This window comes from Dendrobates tinctorius, unplaced genomic scaffold (assembly GCF_039654945.1).
Source record: "Dendrobates tinctorius isolate UK_male_01 unplaced genomic scaffold, ASM3965494v1 ptg000125l, whole genome shotgun sequence".
NCBI classification, from domain to species: domain Eukaryota; kingdom Metazoa; phylum Chordata; class Amphibia; order Anura; family Dendrobatidae; genus Dendrobates; species Dendrobates tinctorius.
The window spans coordinates 20,194,471-20,216,934 of NW_027361793.1; the positions used below are offsets into that span (position 1 = coordinate 20,194,471).

The 22,464-nt window shown below is 42.4% G+C and overlaps 1 protein-coding gene across 4 annotated transcripts in view; it reads right to left on the reverse strand.

The window, feature by feature from the left end:
- FASTKD2 (FAST kinase domains 2) overlaps positions 1-22,464 on the reverse strand; it is a 225,369-nt gene that overhangs the window by 191,554 nt on the left and 11,351 nt on the right. The window contains exon 2 of one of the 4 annotated variants that reach the window (XM_073541907.1): positions 22,266-22,355. The exons of the other annotated variants lie outside the window; for them this stretch is intronic. The gene's annotated coding sequence lies outside the window, so the exon portion shown is untranslated. The remainder of the gene's footprint in view (positions 1-22,265; positions 22,356-22,464) is intronic. 4 annotated transcript variants of the gene reach the window in all.

Genomic DNA, 22,464 nt, shown 5'->3' on the forward strand with positions numbered 1-22,464 from the left:
CTTGCATGAAAAAACATGAATATTTCAATGTGAAGCAAAAAAAGAAGAAATATGCAGCACTCACCAATGTAGCTGAAAAACTGTGAGTCTTTATTTCACATAATTTCCATCAAATGTGTGGACATGCAGGACGTGGAGGAATGCTAGGGGAGGGAGGTGCCGGACAACCGCCGTTACGCAATTACTCGCTTCTACGGGTCCAGGTGAGGAAAGCGAAAGCACAAGGTCCTTTGGGACTAAATGACTGGATCGATCTATCAGTATTTTTATAAAAAAATGTTATATAAAAAATTGTATGTAAAGTTATTTAGATTATAATCTTCCTATGATATTGTAAAAATATAGATTATCTTGTAAATCGATATGGAAAGATTTATTCTTTACTAGTATCTTGCACTCTGTATATTGTATAACTATATATTTTTTTGTAAATGTTTGTTTCACAACTTATGTATGTATGTTAATTAGTAAGGTCTGTGATCCTATATAGGGAATGACCTTTAGCTAATCCCCTCACCTGGACCCGTAGAAGCGAGTAATCGCGAAACGGCCGTTGTCCGGCACCTCCCTCCCCTAGCATTCCTCCACGTCCTGCATGTCCACACATTTGATGGAAATTATGTGAAATAAAGACTCACAGTTTTTCAGCTACATTGGTGAGTGCTGCATATTTCTTCTTTTTTTGCTTTACCTGAGGGTTCGCCATATCTATAAGAAACGGTTTTAGTCAGGATCAAAACTAGGGGGGGGGGCAGAACCTCATACTGCACACCTCAGCTGCTGCAGAACCTTACACTGCACACCCCTACACTTGAAAATAAAGCCTGCACCTTAAGATGTGGTGAATGCAGTCTATTTATTCCAACTATCAATTGATGTTGATGTGTTACTGAAAATGAGCAATGCCTGTCCTGTGCGTCCTTTTGGGCAGCTATGAGGTGTACCTGACTGGTGCTAAAAAAAAAGGAGTGTTAGTCTGTGTGCTACCCGGCTTTCATTCTTTTTGGTACATATAAGATATGGATAAATGGATAGATAGAACAGATTTCTAATCTGCTTTTGCTATTGAAAACATTATCTATGAGCTCAAAAACCTTTCAGGTGATGCGGTTTTTTAAAAAGCTGATCTGCTTTTGCAGCTGAAAAACGTATCCTCAAAAAACGCAGCAAAACCGCTGTGTGTGAATGTAGCCTTAGATCAGGAATAGAACAGCCATTTATAGGACATTTCATAACTTTCCCAAATTCCTATGAAAAAATATTCAGCACATTCTGCATTGAACTACTGTACCCAATTTATTATATATTTTAGGAGTCGGACCATTTTATACCGACTCCGACTCCACCAAAATGAGCTCAGACTCCGACTCCACAGCCCTGAATACAACAACTGAAGAATCACATATTTATACACAACACAGCACAGACCTTTTGGAATCAGGGCTACCATCCAAGAAAAACTCAAAACCAGATTACAAGAGCCATCAGAATATCAAGTAACCATCTTCTACATTATAAAGTAAAAGAAGAAAATAACCGGGTGCCTCTAGTAGTCACCTACAATCCAAATCAAGAGGTGCTAAGGGGAGCTGCCCGTAAATTACAACCTTTACTACAAAAAGAAGCCCGATTACAAGCCATTTTTCCAGACCCCCCACTGCTGTGTTTTAGGCAGCCCCCAAATTTAAGAAGCATCGTTGGCAGAAGCTCCCTGGCCTCTCCAACAGCTGCAGGAACCTTTCCTTGCAACCAGAAAAAAATGTAAAACCTGTCCATTTAAAAAGATGACGGAAAAGATAAAGATCCCCAATTTACATCAGGACTACAAGATCCCAGGTACTTTCAGCTGCATCACATCTAATGTGGTGTACTTAATTATTTGTACTAAATGTCCAACTGGGGATCTGTATGTGGGCAAGACAGGGAAAAAGCTTAGAAAAAGGATGAATTCTCACCGCCACACAATAAGAGAAAAAAGAATGGATCTACATGTGGCAAAACATTTTTGTATGCCTGATCACATCATCATGGACATGAAATTAGTTGTATTGAAAGGTAACTTCAAATCTCAGAGATAGAAAAGTCTGGGAGTATAAACTCATGACAACCTTTGACACACTCAGTGTAGGAATTAATGTGTCGCATGGATGTGTTTTTACATCAAGTAAGGAATTTGCGCCTCAGACCTTGTGGGGGCATCGCAACACAGAACCAGACCCCAATCAGAGGACTATAAAACTTTCACTCCTTATCTACGAACTGTTAAAAATATTTATGGACACAACTGTTTATCACTCTCCCATAATGACAGTTCTGTGCTGTATTGTGTATAAATATGTGATTCTTCAGATGTTGTATTAGTCTATGCCTGATGAAGAGACCTGAGTAGTCTCAAAAGTTTGCAATTTATTACCATCTTCTCAGTTATCCACTAAAAGGTATCAACCACTGAGGAGTCTCAATTCCAAATTTATTTTTTTTTTTAACTACTGCCTAAGGCCTCTTTTGCACATCAGTTTTTTGCCATCAGTCACAATCCGTTGTTTTGTGAATAAAAACAGATCCAGCAAATGATGCTGATGGATCCGTTTTTTTCTCATAGACTTGAATAAGCGACGGATTGTGACGGATGGCCACACGTTTCATCCGTCTTTCGACGGATCTGTAGGAAATTCTGTGTCTGTCGAGTGGATACAACGGACATAGGAACATTTTTTGTGTATATCGAAACGTCGGACAGCGACGGATCCAGTGCCCTCCGTCGTTTGCTATAACGGAAGCATATGGGCACAGGATCCATCGCTGTCCATCAAAAGACGGATCCGTCACTGGATTCCGGTTTTTGCAACTGAGCATGCCCGGAATCATTTCTATTCCTTTAATTTAACCGCAAATTTTCTCTCTCTCAGATGGCAAAAAACTGATATGTGAAAGAGGCCTAACACGGTACAAAGATATATATCTTTCCTGTATTGGATGTAGTGACTGCTTCCACGGTTGAATATGCACTTCTTCCATCACCCCAATGGCTCATTAAGTCATCCTTTTCTAGCATGCAAGTTACGTGTTTTCACAGATAGCACTCACATCTAAGATAGTTTATGGGTCTGTTCACATGTCCAAATCTCTTCAAAATCGTGATGACATGTCAGATATTGATCAGAGTGTCTAATGGGAGGCGTGGCCTAACAGCTCAAGCAGCAAGACGTGTCTAACAGGAGCTCCTGATAAAATCGAATTAACCTGGGAGAAAACAAACTCTAAGCACTCAGAAATATAGCAGAAGGGTGCGAGCCACCCACATCGCCATCTGGCACAGTTACAAGGCAAAGAGTGAAGGAATAGAGTGCCTTAGCTGCTGTATTGAGCAGCGGTGTGGAGCGGCCTGTGGAGCCCCAGACAGGAGGAGCAGGAGGACACCTAGTCCACAAGCCCGGGAATCCAGAGCGGGAGCAGCTTTACCCGCAGAGGTACCGAGTCCCTGGGCTATCTCACCCACGCCACCTGGGATCAGACTAGTGCGACCCCCCCCCGCTGCCGCTGCCCTCCCTCCCTCCTACCTGAACGCCCGACGGGAGTGCACGGGGCGCGAGGCCTGACTGTCCTGCTCTGGGCACCTCTCCCTTCCTCCCTGCTTGACCACGCTGAGCGGAGACCGGGACTATAGGAGCCGGACGGTGTATGCCTGTTTCTGTGAGGTAGTGGCCCTCTATATTTGGACTGTCCAGCAGGACCGGTCACGGGGAGGCCGGTCACGGGGAGTTGGCAGGAAATTTCGAGCCCTTTTCTGAGACAAGGCGAGCGCCATATTCCCCCGGGTGTTGCGGTGCTGGGGGGGAGGAGGAGGAGATGAAATCTGAGAGGGGACGCTGAGTCAGAAGAAAGAGGCCGCGTTTGGGCTACCCTCCTTTCAACCCCAGGGTGGCAGCGTCTTATCTGTTATACTGCATCTGCAATTACAAAACCGGCACCCTTAACACTAAAGCTGGGGCCGGAGACTGGATCCTGAGTAACACACCAGCCGCACAGCGGTCTTTTTGTCACCATTCAGAGGGGATTGGAGAAGTCACTGAAATACAGGGGATACATATCTTCTACTCCTCAGAAAAAAGTAGACTTCAGGGAAAGAGGGGAGAGCGACACCCGGTGGTCTATAGGGGAAATTGCTTGTCTAAATCCTCAACAACAGTAGCTTAACAGAGAAGAGAAGAAAAAAAAAAAAATATAATCCCTGATAAGTCTTCTCTCCAGGCCTAATAATAGACATTGCAAGAAAGTGACGAAAAACAGAGCAATCTCATCTCAATCTCCTGATCCATTTTAAGAGTCACTAAATGTCTCTGTTGAATATCATGGGAAAGCTCAATTTTCCAATACAGAATTAACACTTGAAATGCTCCTCTAACCCTGTAGATGGTGGGCGGAGGAAAAATAACATTACAATAATACAAAGCAAATCTCAGAGCCCAGCAACAATAACTATGGGAAAGAACACGGTTAAAACTCTGAAAAGCACTACTAGAGCCACAAAATCTCTAACACAAGCGGATGTAGACAAATTTCTGAAGAAGCAGGCCTCTTTCCCGGACCCTATTAAATCTTCACGGCAAACAGACTCTCAAATGGAAGATGACTCAAACAGATCTGGAGAGTGATTCAGACAGAGGGGGAACCATGAAAGACACCCTGGTGACCCGCTCATTCATTAAAAGGATCCTCTCAAAAGCTTTGGAACCTATTGGAAGAGAATTGGCGGAGATAAAGCAAGACATTACACAACAAGGCCACAGGCTAGAAGCGGTTGAAAACAACCAGACTACCCTAACCCAGCATACCAAAGCTCTGTACGACTGTCTTAGCCAGCATGAAAGCCAGATTCATATGATCCAAAGTACGCTAGAAGATCACGAGAACCACGAGCGAAGGAACAACATTCGTATAAAGGGGCTCCCGGAGTCCGTGGCTATGGAGGCGTTAACCAAAGCTTCAACTGAGAACTTTTCTAATCTTCTACTAGACGACGACCCCAAAGATGTTGAACTCGTAAGAGTGCACAGGTCTTTGCGTCCTAGACCCAAACAGGGAGAACCCCCAAGAGATGTGCTGTGCCGTTTCCTTGACTACCGGGTGAAAGACTTGATCCTTCGCAGAGCCCGCGAAATGCAGGAAATTCTATATGAAGGCTCGCAGATAAGACTTTTCCAAGACTTGGCAGCCACAACACTTAAAAAACGCAAGATCCTAAAACCATTTACAGAAGCCCTAACACAAAAAGGTTACCGATACCGCTGGCTATTCCCATTCGGAATCTATATAACAGCAGGAGACAAAAAACTTCAAGCCAGGTCATCCCCAGACATTAAAGAAATCTGAAAGACCCTGGACATCTCCTTGGAGCAGTATCCAGACCTAGAGACGTTTCACGCCGCCTCAAACTATCGATACCTGCCAAATCCAACTTCGTAGCAATTGGTGGGGACTGCAAAACTCCAGAAACAAAGAAAGAAAACTGCAAAGTCCCCAAGTTCAAAAGGGGATGAAGGAGCGACTTGAATAAGTGGACCCCTTGATTAACAGCTGTTTGGTTGTGGACTCTCCCTTTGATTGTAATGTTCCATGACTGAAATTTCTGGGTTTGTGACCGTTGCCACTACTTGGTGGCGATGGTGATAGTTACAGCATTATTACTATACTAAGTTAGATTTGCCCCATTGGGCTCTGAGTCTCATGGAAAATTTTCCCTCAAAAAGCCTACAAGAACAATGATTAAGTTCAGTAGATCTGTTAACTGTAATTTTTTGTTTGTCATGTTATACATGAATTTCATCATGTTATGTTTTCTTCTTTCTTCCTACCTAATCTGCGTCTCCTGTCTCTCCCCCCCCCCACTAACTATCCAAGATCCATCATCAAGAAGCATCAAAAAGTGTTACCGGTTCAGAAAGGATCCACTCGCCAGACCTTTCAACCCAATGGCTATCCATAATAAGGTACTTACTTTCGCCTCCCTTAACGCAAATGGCCTAAACTCGCCGATCACTAAACGACAAACATTAGACATGCTTAAAAGGCAAAAAATAGATATTTTGATGGTCCAGGAAATACACTTTAAATCAGTGAAACTACCTGACTTTGAACGATCACATTACAACTCATGGTACCACGCTACAACAACACAAATGGGATCTAGAGGTACTTCGGTGGCGATAGCGAAGGGAATACCGTTTCAAATACATTATATAAAAGCGGATCCGAATGGGATATATTCGTTAAGGGACTTTTGGCGGGGAACATGTACACTATATGTAGCCTTTATGCCCAGAATAAGAAGCACCTGAAGTGGCTATTAGCTACCTTCGTGAAAATAGAATTTAGGGAAGGGACACTGGTTATAGGGGGAGACCTGAATGTAACGCTAGACCCCCAGATAGATACCACAAAAAAGAGAAGCTCAATATCTCTGCGAGATCTGATTAAGACTAAAACAAAAATTAGGTCAATGCAGATAGATATTTGGAGGTATTTACAGCCTGGTGATAAGGACTTCACTTACTACTCCCATCCCCACAAGACCTATCATAGACTGGAATACATACTAATCCCGAGAAGACTAGTCTCTAACGCCATAACCTCAAAAATACTCCCAAATGTTCACTCTGACCATTCTATAGTTACACTCCAAATGACGCTGGCCAAGCCTTTCTCCCCCACAAGAACATGGCGACTAAACGAATCAATTCTGACGGACCCGGAAGTACGTACCCGCATATCCAAAACACTTGAACAATATTTTGCACAAAACGACACAGAAGAGGTTTCAGTACCCATTTTGTGGGAAGCGCATAAATCAGTAATAAAAGGAGAACTAATCTCAATCACTTCGTACCTAAAAGTTTTCTCCCACAAATGGGGTGTCGGCGTACTCAGGACAAATTGGACAACAACGTTTGGGGTCCAATTTCTCCTGTTACCCTTGGGAAAATAAAAAAATTGGGGACTAATTGATCATGTTTGTGAAAAAAATCCGATTTTTTTATTTTCATGCCCGGGCACTATAAACTTCTGTGAAGCCCTTGGGGGTTCAAAGTGCTACCCACACATCTAAATAAGTTCCTTAGGGGTCTAGTTTCCAAAATGGGGTCATTTGTGGGGGGTTTCCACTGTTTAGGTACATTAGGGGCTCTCCAAAGACAACATGACACCCGCAGACCATTCCATCAAAGTCTGCATTCCAAAACGTCACTACTTCCATTCCGAGCCCCGACATGTGCCCATACAGTAGTTTCCTCCCACATATGGGGTATCAGCGTACTCAGGAAAAATTGGACAACAACTTTTGGGGTCCAATTTCTCCTGGTACCCTTGGGAAAATAAAAAAATTGGTGACTAAAAGATCATGTTTGTGGAAAAAATACGAATTTTTTATTTTCACGCCCGGGCGTTATAAACTTCTGTGAAGCACTGGAGGGGTCAAAGTGCTCACCACACATCTAGATAAGTTCCTTGGGGGTCTAATTTCCAAAATGGTGTCATTTGTGGGGGGTTTCCACTGTTTTGGTACATCAGGGGCTTTCCAAACGCGACATGGTGTCAGATCTCAATTCCAGCCAAAAACGTCAAATGGCGCTGCTTCCCTTCCGAGCTCTGCCATGTGCCCAAATAGTGGTTTACCCCCACATGTGGGGTATCAGCGTACTCCGGACAAATTGCACAATACCTTTTAGGGCCCTGTTACCCTTGGAAACATAAGAATTGAGGGTGAAAAGATCATTTTTGTGGAAAAAATGTTTATTTTTAATTGTACGGCTGTATGTTATAAACTTCTATGAAGCCCTTGGGGGTTCAAAGTTCTCACCACACATCTAGATAAGTTCCTTGGGGGGTCTAGTTTCCAAAATGGTGTCATTTGTGGGGGGTTTCCACTGTTTTGGTACATCAGGGGTTTTCCAATCACGACATGGTGTCCGATCTGAATTCCAGCCAATTTTGCATTGAAAAAGTCAAACGGCGCTCCTTCCCTTCTGAGGTCTGCCATGCGCCGAAACAGTGGTTCCCCCCAACATATCAGGTATCACCGTACTCAGGACAAATTGCACAATAACTTTTGCAGTTCAATTTCTCCTGTTACCCTTGGTAAAATAAAAAAAATTGAACCTGAATTATTTTTTTTGTGAAAAAAAGTTAGATATTCATTTTTTTTTAAATATTCAAAAAATTCCTGTGACGCACCTAAAGGGTTAATAAACTTCTTGAATGTGGTTTTGAGCACCTTAAGGGGTGCAGTTTTTAGAATGGTGTCACTTTTGGGTATTTTCTATCATATAGACCCCTCAAAGTGGCTTCAAATGTGATGTGGTCCGTAAAAATAAAATGGTGTTGCAAAAATGAGAAATCGCTGGTCAATTTTTAACCCTTATAACTTCCTAACAAAAAAATTTTGGTTCCAAAATTGTGCTGATGTAAAGTAAACATGTGGAAAATGTTATTTATCAAGTTTTTTGTGTGCCGTATCTCTGTGATTTAAGGGCATAATAATTCAACGTTGGAAAATTGCGAAATTTTAAATTTTTTTGCCAAATTTCCATTTTTTTCACAAATAATCGCAAGTTATTTGAATGAAGTACAATATGTCACGAGAAAACAATGTCAGAATCACCAGGATCCATAGAAGCGTTCCAGAGTTATGACCTCATAAAGGGACAGTGGTCAGAATTGTAAAAATTGTCCCGGTCATGAACGTGCAAACCACCCTTGGGGGTGAAGGGGTTAATATATAAGGAAGGCAAAGATCAGGAACAATGCAGTAGCTACACGCCAATATCATTACTCAATGTTGACCTGAAGTTATTTGCAAAAATGCTGGCGTGCAGACTAGCAAAGATCTTACCAACGGTAATCTCTCTAAATCAAACGGGTTTTGTGGGGGGGAGAGAGGGGAGAGATAATGCAAATAAAATTATACAACTTATGCAACATGCAAAAAGAAATAAACTCCCTTTGGTTCTGCTGGGTACGGATGCCGAAAAGGCCTTCGACAGGGTAGACTGGACTTATTTAGAGGAAACATTGTTGGGGTTCGGGTTCCCGCACCAGATAGTTCTAACCATAATGAAATTATACAAAAACTCGAAAGCCCGCATTGACATTAATGGGTCAATCACAGACACATTCATCATAGGAAATGGCACACGTCAGGGATGCCTGCTGTCACCACTGCTTTTTGTGTTGACGATGGAGCCTCTCCTAACTGCAATACAGCAATCCCCAGAAATAGAAGGCGTAAAAATTGGAAAGCAAAACTATAAAACTGCAGCCTTCGCCGACGATTTACTTATCATGACGAAACCACTCAGAAGCTTTCCAGCCCTCTAGAGGACATTAGACGAATATGGCAGTGTCTCAAATTTTAAGGTGAATGTGTCTAAATCAGAGGCATTGGACCTAAACGTCCCAACACACATCCTCAGCAAATTGAAAAGGGAATACCCGTTTACCTGGCCCAAAAAATTTTATCACGTATTTAGGAGTCAAATTAGCCAGAACAGAAAAAGAACTGATAAAATATAATTATGATTCATTGTTAGAACATGCAGTAAACACAATTGGATCATGGAGAGACTCGTTTCTATCATGGACAGGGAGAAAAAACCTTCTAAAGAGCCTGATATTACCAAAATTCACCTATATGTTCCAAATGTTACCTATCCAAGTACCAGATTCCTATTTGACTAGAGTTAATTCCCTTTTTTCCAAGTATATGTGGAACAAGACGAGACCACGAATAGCTTTTCACACACTGACCCTGCCTAGGGCTAGGGGGGGAATGGGTGCTCCCGACATTAGAAAGTATTATGCTTCGGTGTTGACACGATCAGTACACCTAATTCGAGGTTCGCAAGACAAGCAATGGGTCGCAATAGAAAAAGAGCTCTCGCCTCTACCCATTAGACAACTTTTATTGACCTATTCTAGAGGGGGCCCCCTTCCTTCCTTTCCCAACGTACTTACACGTTTATTGCTAAACGTTTGGGCAAAAACATATAGTACACTGATTCCCCCCTTATCACCAATACTAATGCTATCAGACATCTTAACTCATTCTCCTGGCACTCTGACTGAAGAGGCTCCGCCAAGGTTGAAAACTGCAATTGACCAGTTGTTATTGGATGGAGTGCTTCCATCACTACCAGAACTCTGCAAACTGCCCAGACTAGCAAACATCAATTTTATACAATATTCCACAATAAAAAAAAGACACTGGAAAGAATACACTACAACACAGATCTCACGTGTAAACTCACACCCTTTGAGACTCTATGTTCTAAATCAATTAAGCCCACAAAAATACTATCCACTATATACAACGAGCTTCTTCTTGTGGAACAATGCCTTAAGCGTGCATATATAGCAAAATGGGAAAAAGATCTAGGTTATACATTCTCACAAGAACAGGTACTTCACATATATAAACACTCTCATGGTCCGACTAAATGTGTTAAAACCCAAGAAAATTCTTATAAGATAGTGTCCAGATGGTATATTTCACAAACACAATTTCAGGCCAGGCAGGTGAATGACCACACGAAATGCTGGAGATGTGGCACTGGAGAAGGCGACTATCTCCATTTATGGTGGTCCTGTCCAGTTATAAAACGCTTTTGGACGCTCACAGAAAATGTCATTCAAGAGATAACTGGAAAGACAGCTATCCTATCGCCTGAAAACGCACTATTGAATTTTCCGGTGTGGCCGAGTAACAAAAAATTATCTACATTGGTTAATAACATAACAGCGGCAACCAAACTCTTAATACCCACTCACTGGAAATCTAAGAATATTCCCACACGCCAACAATTGCTCTATAAGATAGATCAACTATACTACACGGCCGAGTTGGTGGCACACATAAATCTCTCTTTTGTGCCATTCCAGGAAGTATGGAAACCTTGGATTATTTTCAGATCAAGCATTCACACCGATATGACGCAAGATGCTACTCAGCGATGAACCACTAACCCCCCCTCCATCCCCTCTCATCTCACTCTTTGTCTATCCTTCTTTCTCTCCTCTCATCCTCACCATCTATAACTTATGTTGTTGTCCCAAACGGATATATTGGAAAGCAGAGTGCTGAAACGAACCTAGGACACTAGACTCGATACTTAATACCAGGGCTGTGGAGTCGGTAAGCCACAGTTGCGACTCCGACTCCTGGATTTTATCAGGCTCCGACTGCGGCTCCAACTCCTTCATAAATGGCCAATTCATAACAACAAATTTACTGTTGTAAAATATTAAACATCGTGCTTATTCAGTTTCTCACCATCATATAAGTAATCAGACCACTTGGAGCAAAAACTACATTTATTAGAATACAATTAGAATATAGCAAATAACTTTTATAAACTTTTCTAAACTGTAAGTAAATATGCAATAAACACTTTTATGCAGTTAATAAGAAGAAATCTATAAATTTGTCCTCAGAAAAAGTATTGCCTCTGTCAGATCCTCCTTCATGGATGCCCTCAAAGCTGATCTAATTATTTTGAGAGCAGAGAACAACCTCTCTACACTAACTTGTGTTGGTGGCAAAGCAGTAACCACTCGGGCAACATCTCTGACAATGTCAGGATACAGAGGAATCGCTTGTTGCACTGTTATTTTTGATGAACGGTCAAATTTCTCAATTTCTTTTAGTGCACATGAAAAATTCTGCTGAAATGTACTGGCTGTGTTCCTTGATGGGGATGACTCTTCTTCTATGCGGGAACACTTTGCACGGTCCTTGTGATCCAAATATTTTTCGAAATTAAATTCTTCATCAGTTGATGATGAGGGTGAAGATGTGGCAGGACGACCAAATTCTTCTTGTTCCTCCTGACTGTTCTGCAACCATTTCATCCTTACTGCTATTTCAAACAGAGCTTCTTTTCCTTTACTTAGCTGTTGATCATCTAGAAGAATCCGATGCATTGGGTCTACATAAACAGCTGCCAAAAGAATGTTATTTTGTAATAGTAGCTCCTCTCTCCATTTCATTGATGTAGCAATGCCACTTGCAATTAACCCTCCTCTTTGGGACAGGCGAAACATCAGGTTCTTCCACTCCTTTAAGAAAATACCTGGAGTTAAGTCCTCTGCTTGTAATTTTTTAGTCACTGTAAATGGGTGCTCTAGCAATTTTTCCAGCTCAGTCACCTGATTCCACTGACTTTCATTTAGCGTCAGTTGAGGGTTAGCCATGTCTACAAGAAAGGTTTTCAATTCAACCAAGCGCTGAATCATTAAGGCTGGTTTCACATTGGCGTTTTTGCGCGCAGCGCACCGTGTGCATGCGCACTGCGCCCCTATGTTTAACATGGCGTGCGCAGTGCTTTGCGCATGTTAGCGTTTTCGTGCGCATGCGTTTTTTTGTCTGTTGCGCCAGGCGCGCCAGACGCAACATGTTGCATTTTTTGGTCCGCCCTGTCTCGGCAAAAAAACGCATGCGCACGCTTGCGCACGGAATGCGCAAAAAACCCCCATTGGCGCCTATGAGAGCGCATGCGTGCGCATGTGTTTGCGCACGCTTGCGTTTTTTTGCGCATGCGTTTTTAAGGTCAACACGTCTGGAAAGTTGTCTAGACGCTAATTAAGCAGGTGATAAAAAGTTTGAGTGGGCGGTGGAATTCACCAGTACTCTGGAGAGTAGAGAGCGAGCCAGACACAATCAAATTTTCTCCACAAGAACCTGCTGATAATGTAAGTATAAGGCCTGTTTCACACTTCCGTTTTTTTGGTCCGCTAGAAAACGGATCCGCCGCAAAAAAAACGGATCCGCGATTTTTTCGCGGATCCGTTTTTTTTTTTTCCCCATAGACTTACATTTGCGGCTACCGCGGATCCGTCAAAAAAATGGATCCGTTTGCGGGGAAAACGGCGGATCCATTTTTTTAGCGGACCATCCAAAAAAACGGAAGTGTGAAACAGGCCTAAATACCTATATGTGTGCCTGAATGTTGAATTAAAAAAGTTCAAAACTTTTCTATGTACTAATTTCTCTTTTTATTTTTTCCAGCATGTCTTCTTCATCTGAAGAGTTCGTACCCGAGACTGGGCACGAGGCCGAAGAAGTGAGTACCATGCTTCCCTATGGATAGTTAAAAAAAAATGTACACATGTGGCTAATTTTTTTTATTATTTTTCAGAGCTCATCCTCCACCACGCCACCACGCCAGGAGGAATGGCAGGAGCAGCAGCAAGGCCAAGTGCGGGCGGGAAGACGGGATGTACGTACAGAATGTTTAAATTTTTGGGATAGCTTAATTTCTATATGCAATTTTTTTTGGGAAACCGTATTGTTTTTTTTTTATTTTTTTTTTATTATTGAAAGGTTTTTTTTTCATTTTTATGAGTATTTTTGGGTTTTTGTTATGCTTGTGGTTTTAGTGTGGTTTTTTTATTATATTTACAGCAACGTTTTTTTTTTTGGTTTTTGAAAAGGGATTGAAAATGTTTTTTCGTTTTTTTATGTATTTTATGTGTTTTTTGGTGGGTTTTTTTTTAAATAGCATGGCTTGGTATTTTTTTTTTTTTTTTTTTTTTTAATATTTTCTGCAATGTGTACTTTGCTGATTTTTTTTTTTTTTGGTATTTGAAAGGCATTAAAATAACCGAAAAAAACATTTTCAATGCCTTTCAAAAAGCAAAAAAAAAAAATCCAGCAAAGTACACATTGCAGAAAATATTAAAAAAAACAAAAAAAAAAAAAACAAGCCATGCTATTAAAAAAAACACACCAAAAAAAACATTGAAAATGTTTTTTCGGTTATTTTAATGTATTTTGTGTGGGGTTTTTTTTGGTGTGTTTTTTTTAATAGCATGGCTTGTTTTTTTTTATATTTTCTGCAGCGTACTTTGCTGGATTTTTTGGGTATATGTAATTTATTTGTATTTTATTTTCATTCATGCATTTATTTTTATATTTCAATGTATCAAACATTTTTTTCTTTATTTTCTAGGCTCCACTGCGGGAGGAGGAGCTCGCCCTGGACAATGACGAGCTCATTCGTCTAGTCCAGGAGCGAGTTCCGTTGTGGGACACCCGTCACCAGCTGCACTCGGACAGCGTGGTGATCCGGCGGCTCTGGAACCAGGTGGCCGAATCGCTGATGGATGGCTGGGACAACGCGACTGCCAGGGTCCGCAAGGAGTTTCGTAAGTATTTCACTGCAGTGTGATGCAGCAGTGATCTTGGCCGTGATCACACAACTTGGTGTGATGCTATTAACCCCATGGAGTTTCTAGCATCACACACAGTTAGGTGATCACAGCCTCCAGCGCATTGTCTTTAATTTTTTTTTTTTTGTGTGTTTTATTGTTTCCCTACAGTGAACAAAGTCAGAACCCGTTGGCGCTCGATGAAGGACCGCTTCAACAGGGATATCCGCCAGGAGAGAGAGGTTCGCAGTGGTGCTGCGTCAAGGACCGGCACGAAATACCGGTATCATCGTGCCATGGCCTTTTTAAGACCGGTCCTTGCCTCCCGAACGTAAGTATATTCTAGTTGTATTGTGTTTTATTCTGTGCTTTTCAATTCCACAGGACTTGGCGATTTTTATGCTATGGTACTAATTTCTTTCTTATATTTTCACAGCACCTGGAGCAGCACCCTGCAACCTGGCTCCGAAGCGGTCCTTCATCCAGCTGCCACGGACCCCTCCCAGCCATCCATCAGCGACGAAGCACCTTGCAGATCTGGACCACAGTCATCTGGAGACCAGGAAGCTGGTCGCTCAGGTGTTCCCCTGTCCCAGGTCTCTGCCACTGGTTTTGCGGGCACTTCCCGCCAGCAGCGGCAGAGGGCCTCGGACAGGCCTGCCATGCCCGAGTTCGTTCAGTTGAGCTCGGTCTTTCAGAGTAGCCTCAAGGCACTCTCTGATAGACTTGATAGCGGGTTCCTCCTTTTGGACCAACGCTTCAAGTCTATCGAGGGTCGCCTTGAGCGCCTGGAAGCCGACCTCGCCAGACCAGCCCAGCATTTTTACACACAGATAGCTCGGGACTCGGCGGAACACCTTACCCCTGAACTCCAGTTAACTGTCATGCAGGCCTGCAACAATGCTTATATGCAGGCTATGCAGCAGACTCGGTATATGCAGCAGTCAGCGGTGGCATTTCCACCAGTGCCACCGTTGACTCGTTATACTGCAATACCGACATCTGCTGCATATCACTGCACGGCCACCACTGTTCCAAGCTTCGCCGGACCACTGCATACCACCCCAAGTCCGAGTGCAGCTGGACTGTCACCCGCCATCTCCATGCCAAGCGCTGCTCCTGCCTGGCCCACCACTGCTGCCGCCACCACCACAGGATGGCCCGTCACCACCCCTGTCTTCAGCGCCACCAGCACGAGGACCACCCCTGCCTGGACTGCCACCGCCACCACCACGGAGCATCAGCAGACGGGGGACCCGCACTCGATATTTGCGGCACCGACCATAACCTCCACCACCACCAGCATGCAGCACGATCCTGGCAGGCGGTCCCCAACCACCATGCGGTCCCCCAGCTCCAGGCGGTCACACAGGTCACGGGAGTCCAGTATGTCCTCCGGCACAAGACGGGAAGGCAGCCGCCGAAATCGGAGGGAAAACAGCAGGAGGTCTCTCACCCTCCCTCCTCCCTCACCTCCCACTTCCCAAATTTCCTTACCTCGCCTCCCTTCTCCCACTTCTTTAATTCCTCCCTCCCCTCTAACCACAACCTCCACCAGCCATTCCTCATCCCTCCACACCCCCCAATTTCCACCATCCTAAATAAAAAAAATTGTTAATTTTTTTTCATAAAAATGTTTGGTTATTTTGTGTTTCATCACCTGCACACACTGCGCCTTACACTTTGTGTTTGTGACACCACATAGCTCCAGTACTGACACGTTTCTTGTGTCATTCTTGGAGCTATGTGATGTGACAAACACAAATATATGACTTGTATTTTCATCCACCAGTCTCTTCTGTCTGTTGGTATTGGTCAGAATGATGGTGGAGGGTACAAGGCATATATATTCTCAACTTGCAGGTATCATAAAGACTGATTTGAGGATGGTATTTTATTATTTTATTTTATTTATGAAGTCAGGATGCTTTTTTTTGGGGGGGGCATCATCACTTCATGACACCAGGCCAGGGAATGGTAGAAGTTGTAAACCTTTCTCATCTCTGCAGTCTGCATGCAAGAGTGGAGATAGTACAACCAAAATATTTAACATGACATGGTCAGTTATCAACCAGAGTGAAGGATGCTAACATTTATTAACAAACATATTTATACCATTTGGTCCTGCCATGCTACACGACCCACATCGGTTACGAAGAAATCCGCAAATTTGTCCCTCATTTGGGCAACTTCCACTGAAGACCAAAGAGGGTGCTGATTATAATCAGGCAAAGGGTTGGCAGCAGGTTCGTCCATATCAAAGTTCGGTGGCTCCTTTGCCATTACAAAGTTGTGCAGAACCACGCATGCCTTCACAACCTCGTCCACAGTTTCCATTTTCAGGTTGATGGCGGTGCTAAGAATTCTCCATCTGCCCACTAAAATGCCAAAGGCGCACTCTACAGTCCGGCGTGCCCTTGTCAGCCTGTAATTGAAAATTTTCTTGGTGTGGTCCAAGGCACGGCTGGAGTACGGCTTTAGCAGGTTCTGGCACATCTGAAATGCCTCATCCCCAACTAAAACAAATGGCAGTGGTGGAGCATCAGTTTGGGGAAGAGGCTGTGCCTGTGGAAAATTAAAATGGTTGCTGTACAACCTCCGGCCCATATTGGAGTTCTTGAAAGTGTGCGAGTCGTTGCTCCTTCCGAAAGCCCCAATGTCCACCGCCACAAACCGGGAGTCAGCATCCGCTATCGCCATAAGGACTGTGGAAAAGTACCTCTTATAATTGAAGAACTCGGAGCCACTTCTTGCTGGTTTCGTGATTCGGATGTGCTTCCCATCCACGGCTCCTAGGCAGTTTGGAAAATTGCAGAGTTCCCAAAATTTTTCAGCTATTTGAAGCCACTTTTTTGTGGGTAAGGGCAGATACTCCGGACAGAGAACTTCACACAGAGCCCTGCAGGTGTCGGCAACTATCCCGGATAAAGTGGAGATTCCCAGCCGGTACTGGAAATGCAGGGATGACAGACTCTCTCCAGTTGCCAGGAACCTGTCAATAAAAAAAAAAAAAAAAAAATTATATTTCTGTCTAGGGTATAAAAACCCTGGAAATCAAAAGTACATGGCATATCTGTTTTGCATGATTTTTAAATAAAATATAGCAGAAAAACAGTTTGCAAAGAATTTTGATTAGTAAATGAGAAAATCCAATGAGAAAAAAAAATTAGGGAAAAAAAAAGGTTCACTAAAAATGAAGCAACAAAATATTACCCCCAAAAAAAAAAAAACATTTTTTAAAAATCCAAATTAATTTAGGCACAACATTACACTCCATAAGGTGACGAGCAGTTTCAGTAAAAATGATGCAAAAAATTATTAACCAAAAACCAAAAATGTTAAAAAAAATAATTTATAAAAAACCCAAACAATTTAGGCACAACATTACATACCATAAGGTGCCGAACAGTTTCTCTAAAAATGATGCAAAAAAATATTACCCAAAAAAAAATTTTTATAAAAAAAAAAAAAAAAAACACCAAAAATTAAAAAAAAAAACAAAAAAAAACTAAATTTAGGCAAAAAATTACATACCGTAAGGTGACCAGGAGCCTTTCTTCCGGAGGAATGGCACGCCGAAGCTGAGTGTCCCGTCTCCGGATGATACCTTCGACCATACCCAGCAAGTCCATGAAGCTCTCCTGGGACATCCGGATATAGTCTCCAAATTTCTGCGGGTTGACCTGGAGCTCGGTGTACAGCGTGTGATACGCTCCACGGCTTTCCCGGACTTCTATTATCGGATGCCTCCAAAAGCGACGCCGCTGCCGTCTCTGGTGTCTCTCCCTCTCCCGCTGGCAAGCAAAGGCATACGCCTGAGACATCGCGATGTCAAGATCAAGCTTGAAACGGAAATTATCCATACGCATATCCATCATATCCACTGGCAAAGCAGCAAAATGTGAGGAATTCTGCTGTACAAGGTCTATATAAAGACACTCCCACCGTTGTCCCATTTGTCCCATTGGTGAACTCTCTCTTGTTTGTTAAAAACAGTTTTTGAAATATCACACCTAAAAACGCATGCGCAAGCCAAAAACGCATGAAAAACGCAAGCAACGCTGCGGTTTTTTAACGCATCAGCGTTCGCTTGCCGTAAAAAAAAACGCAGCGTTGCTTGCGTTTTTCATGCGTTTTTCTTGCGCACGATGCGCTGCGCAAAAAAGCGCCAATGTGAAACTAGCCTAAGTAAGTACTGCCCCATTGTGTGGCTTGATCAATAATTGCCCCTTTTCCAGCACGTCTCTTCAAAATTGAGTCAACTTTAGGGGTTCTGGCAACAGTAGCCAATTTTCTCATCTTGCCAATCAGTGCAGCAGCATGTCCTTCTTGCAGACTGTCTCTTATAGCCAGCTGTAGCATATGCACAACACAGCGCATGTGATGAATGAAAGAACATATTGACACAGTTTCAACAAGATCATCTAAACTATCATGTTGCTGTTCATCTGAAGCAACTTCAGTTTGCTCCTCAGTTACAATACTGTGTTCCTCTATTTCAAACATTTCGGTGTCTGTGGACCCAGAATGTTCTTCTAGCTGCTGGTCACCATCATTACTCTCATTCATTAGCTTAATAGTACTTATCATATTTGAAGCATTGTCAGTTACGACAGAAAGAACTTGCTCTTTTTTAAGTTCATAGTTTTGCAGAACCTTTTCCACCAAGACCTGGAGAAACTCACTGGTGTGATGAGCTTTGGTGTCTTTTACTGCCAATGTCTTGGTAACTATTTCATTTTTGTCACAAACAAATCGGACATTGATGGCAAAATAGTTCACTCTGTGACGTGTGCAGGCATCCATTTTAAGAAACAGAAAGCGTCCCTTGAGAGTTTTTTAAGTTCTTCCTTTTGTTTAAAAGCTTCTTCGATTACTAATTTTCTAATACTCTCTCTCTCTCCAGAGAAACACCAAGCTTGCGGGCCATTTCCCCATTCAGACACATAAAAGCTGGTCGTGAAAATAATGAAATAGGCACACTATCCTTTACAACAAGCTCTATGATGTTTTTTAAATGTATCTACTGTCATTGTCACAGTAACTTTGTCACTGACAAAATATCTTGCAACTGATGGCTGCAAAGTTCTCTGCTCCTTTGTTTGGCTGGAAGAGCTGGGCACTGGTTCATTGGTTTGGATGCAGTCTTTCTCATCCACTGCTTTCAGTACTTCTGGATGAAAGTGCTGTAAATGTCTCTTTAGATTAGAAGCTCTGGTAGGAGCATTTTTATCTTTGCCTGAATATGCACTCATCTTGGCTTCACAGCATTTGTTTTCGTCTGGATCATTTGTCATACACTGACAGACATAATGTTTTCTGTTGTGAGTTCATTTTCCCCTTCGTCACTGGATTCTGGTGAACTCCCTATTCTGGTGAAGGAAGGTAATGAGCCTGATTATCAGGCACCTGAGTCTAATGAGGATGACTGGCTGAGTGGAGTCACAGACTGGATATAAGGCTGCCGACGCCCTTCTGCCCTGCGGGTGATTTCTCTATGGACTCCTAGGACACCAGTCTGATTCCTGCTCCTAAAGCTAAGTTTTCTGTTTTGGCTGTTAGCCTTTTTGTTTTGTTTTTTGTTTTCCTTGCTTTTCAGTATTCTGCCATCCCCTGCTGGGGTGAGCTGAATCTCCTTTTGCCTGTAGCTCTGTCTTCAGTATATTCCTGAGTGCTGACATAGTTTTTTGAAGCCTAGCGTCTTCAGGGCCTTTTTCACTGTGTTTGTTGGCTCTTATTTTCATACGGTTTTTCACGGATTGCAGACAGCAGCCTTCCTGTCCTTTCCTATGTAGTTAGCTTGGGCCCCTCTTTGCTCTGTCTATCTTTCTGTCTGTGTTAGTATTTTCATCTTGCTTCACCGTCATTATATGTTGGGGGCTGCCTATTGCTTTGGGGTCTGCTCTGGGGCAGTTTAGATTTCCCCTTTCTTTCTTTAGGCCTATTTAATTCTCCGGCTGTGATTGAGGGGTCTAGGGCATCGTAGGAACCCCCCACGGCTACTGCTAGTTGTGTTGATAGGTTCAGGGGTCTGCAATCCGATAGCTGCCAACTTCTCTGGTTTTCTGGACTTAGCTAGCATTTCTGTTTTTGCCTCCTACGGTGACTCAATCATAACAGTTTTCTATCTTGAGTGATGGTGAAATGTTCAAATACAGCTGATTTAATGTGATGCTTCTTTGACATTGTCAGGTTTTTAATTCTACATTCACAATCCAAATGACAATTGTTTTTCCTAAAAACAATTGTACAAAATTATTGCCAGGTCGTACAACTGATATAGAGTTCAGTAATACTGTTATTATTCCTCATGTACTCACAGTTAACTGGTGCAAAGTTTGTTGAAAGGATAATACTTCTTACAGTCTTCCTCTTCTGAGTAGCAGGCAGCTGTGAGATGCTTGAAAGACGCACACCTAGTATGATCTAGTCTAGAGGAGGAGCTTTACTACTAAGAATTTGCAACACATTTTCACTTTCAGTTTCATACATTGTAAGTAGGGGGGTTGGGGCAGCATGAGGTTAACCAAGTATAAGATTAGATAAGGGCAGTGGAGAACAGTGACACACAAGAAGTAAGAAATGTCTCTATCTCCAGCAGAACTGCTTATCACTGTTGTTCATAGTTTGATAGAACATATATATTTGAGTAACATTTATAAAATTCATATGAAAGTTCAATTATGAAATATTAATACATTTTTTTTAAAGCTGGAGTCGGTATATTTCTACCGACTCCAACCAAAACTAACTCCGACTCCACGACTCCGACTCCACAGCCCTGCTTAATACTACAGTAAATTGAATTTCTTAGATATCAAATTATTCTTATTTAGCATGGCTGCATAACGCAAGACAGGAGTGTTTGACTTGAATGGCAAATGTTTTGACTAGAACACTATGTATATGTTGAGCACTAAAACCTTAAAATGTAACTCTGTATCACTACATTTAATGTTATGCTTTAAAATTTAATAAAAAGAACATTGAAAAGAAAAGATCAGAGTGTCTAATGCAAAGTCTATGGGTCCATAAAATAATAGGCCACCACTCGAATGCCATCTATGTGCTGTCCGTTTTTCATAGATTGCTAGAAAATAGATGCTTGAAAAACATTTTTTTTCTGTTTCTCATCTGAGAAAAACTGATGAAACTGTCAGAACTTGGGTAACCCTCTGATCTGACACTCTGAACAAAATCACTGATGAAACTAGGACCATTTTTCATATTGTAGGCCTATAGTCTGGGAAAGGCATGTTTGATAAATATTAGATTTAGGATCCAATCCAAGAAAGGCTCGCCTTGTCATGGCTGGTGGGCTCTCATGAATTGGCCAGGGTGTAATCTATATAGCAGTAAAGTATTTCACTTTATTCCTTATTCTCAATGTTTGTATACATCTTAGCACTTACAGAGTGCCGATGTATTCTTTTGTCTGTATATCCATACAATACATATGGCTACACAATACTTAGTGTCATATTGCTGTCTGAGCCAAGCCAGTACAGACAGTGTCAGTGCGGGGAGGGTGTGTTCTCCTCCTTGGCTTCTCTCTGCCACCGCTGTACACTACTCTACTACACCCAGAAGTGTAGCCAGGAAGGAGAACGCACCCTTCCGCACTGACACTGCATGCGCAGACACAAGGGCTGAGTTTAGGTATCGCTGACACAAGGAATGCAATCGCTGTCAATCAAAATGGGGGAATACAAATGAGGGGCATAGCAGAGCACTGAGCTCAAGAATGCACCGAAGCCCCCCGCATTATCATTTGAATTTGTCATTTTCTCAGGCACTGTATCGCTAAAATATAGAATGCTAATATAATTGTTATAGGGGCTATGTCCCTATATCACAGTGTAGCTAGTTTAATATGCATTATTTGGGTGACACTCTCTGTAACATGAAAATGAGCTGCAGTACCAGGTTCAGTGCACTGACAGGAGGAACATTGAAGCTTTCCGGTCACTGGACTTGAGCTGTCTTATATTGACTGTACACAGCTTGACCACATTTCATAGATAATCTTATAAATAGGCAATGTGTTAAATATTATGCTGTCTTACCCCTGAGATGTAACTTCAAATTGCTGCCCACTAGGTGTCTACTTTCTGTTTAAGTTGGTGCCTCTGCCTGTTGTTAAGGGTAATCCATATCTAGCGGGAGAGACACCAAGATGGATTATAGGATGTGGGAGAGATGGTCTATGTTTCTCTGCTCCTGACTTTCTAACTGCATGCAGGCATAACATAGAGGGGCCCATCA